This window comes from Myotis brandtii, unplaced genomic scaffold, assembly GCF_000412655.1.
Source record: "Myotis brandtii unplaced genomic scaffold, ASM41265v1 scaffold29, whole genome shotgun sequence".
NCBI lineage: Eukaryota > Metazoa > Chordata > Mammalia > Chiroptera > Vespertilionidae > Myotis > Myotis brandtii.
The window spans coordinates 668,020-669,941 of NW_005361075.1; positions in this window are offsets into that span (position 1 = coordinate 668,020).

Below are 1,922 nucleotides of genomic sequence, written 5' to 3' on the forward strand. Positions count from 1 at the left end.
CCCACGTGACTCGGCCAGCGCCGAGCGAGCCGGGCCCGGTCTCCTGGAGTTCCCACCCCTCCAGGTGGGGCGGGGCAAAGTGGGAAAGCTCTGTGCTGATTGGCTGTCAGCAGGGGCAAAGAGGAGGGAGCTGGGAGATTTAAAGGGACAGGGCAACGCCCCCTGGCAGGCCCCGGGGAGGGAGAATGAGGAGGGGGGCGGGAGGCTGAATTTGGCCGACGCAAAGGGGTCTGGAGAGGCGAGGACTATTCCTGGGCGTCTCCCCCTAGGCTTAGGATGTATATGGGGGAGACAAATCCCACCCCCCAAAAGATCGCTGTGAGTGGATCGGGACTTGGAACTAAGGGTGAGGGAGAAACTGGATTTTTTCCTTAATAAGTGAAGAAACTAGAAAGCAGGCGTCAGCGCGCGGGGGCAGGGCGTGGGGAGCCGGGCTAGGGCCCAGGGCGACTCCCCTGAAGCTCACTAGGTCCCGAAGCCGGGCAGGAAGAGAGACTTTGATGACGGGATGGCGTTTCCATTTCTTACTTCCAGCCACTTACCCTAAAGCCCCAGTTTTCTGAGAGGGACTCTGGTCCGCACAGTGCTGGAAGGATGCGATGGCCCCCCTCCCGCCCCCGCACACAGATCACCGCACGGAGTAGAGATGCTCTCAGTGAAACATGGAGAATAAAAGGAGGGAAATGGGAAATTGGGGCAATAGAATAGGCTGGTATTTCAATATACAATAGAAATAAAAAGCCTCGGAGTGAGATTTTTCAAAGAAAGGGGGGCGGAGGGGGGAGAGGATTAGGTCTAGGAAAGCTAAAAAAGCGCTGGATGTGAATAAGAGCACTCCTGCTCTCATATCTGTGTACAAATGGAAACTTGAAATGAGGGAGAGATGGGAGGCCCCAGGAGGACCGACTTCAGCCTGGGGCCGGCCCTGGGCCGTTAGGCTGGTGTGGGCCAGTGGGCCGGGCAGAGCCGGGATCAGTGCAGTTTTAGCTCCCTTATAGTGTGAAGTGTTTTCATGCTTTAAAATTGTCCCATATTTCAAAGGACAAATTAACACCAACTTACGGTAAAGCCCCCCCCCCCCACCGCTTCTTCCCTCCCAATCTCCTGACTTATGGGCCTTCCTATGCCCAACTTGATGCCTTAACAGAGGCAACCCTTTCCAGGGCACATCTCGGTGGAACTGAGCCAAGTTCCCTTTCTGCACAGGGCCTCCCTGAGGAGAAGAGGTCATAAAGAGGGGGGGGGGAGGGGCTGCAGCATCTCCCTCTTTTCTGCCCCTGCTGCAGCGTTTACATGCTGGGTACTCCTGTCCAGGCAGCTCACAGTAACCTCAGGCTAAGCCAGACCCACTGGACCCCGCCAGCCCCAAGAGCAAATGGCCAGGTCTATCCTGAGACCCAGCCACGCAGTCTCCCTTCTTCCTGTAGGGGAAGGTGGTGTTTGAAGATGGAGAGCATGGAGAGGTCCTGGCAAGGGTGAGTTAGGATAAGAAACTAATCTTCATCAGTGTGATCAACATCCTTAGATTTCCGAAATCAGGCTTCAGGCTGGGCTGGCAGTAGGCAGAAAATACAACAGAAAGGTTACAGGAGCAGGCAAGCAGGCTAGCACGAGGGGTGATGATGGTAGAAGGAGGAGAGAGGAGCCGAAGTGAAGGTGATCTTTCTGGGAGCTCGCTCCTGGCTGGGAAACTGGCTTCCCTGCCTCCGGAGTCCAAGGTCAAGGTGAAACGAGGAGAGTAAACTTGGCCTGGCCCGTCTAGACTGGGTCTTGTGACCTTGCCCCCCTCCCCCCCCCTGCCCCCTGTGTCTGCCTGTGGCCTGGCTGGTGGGGGTAGGTGGGTGGGGAGGTTTTTGGGTGAGTTTCCAGCCAAGAGGGGAGAGGCGGTCCTGAGGCCCTGGCTTCCCCTCCCGTGACGTGCG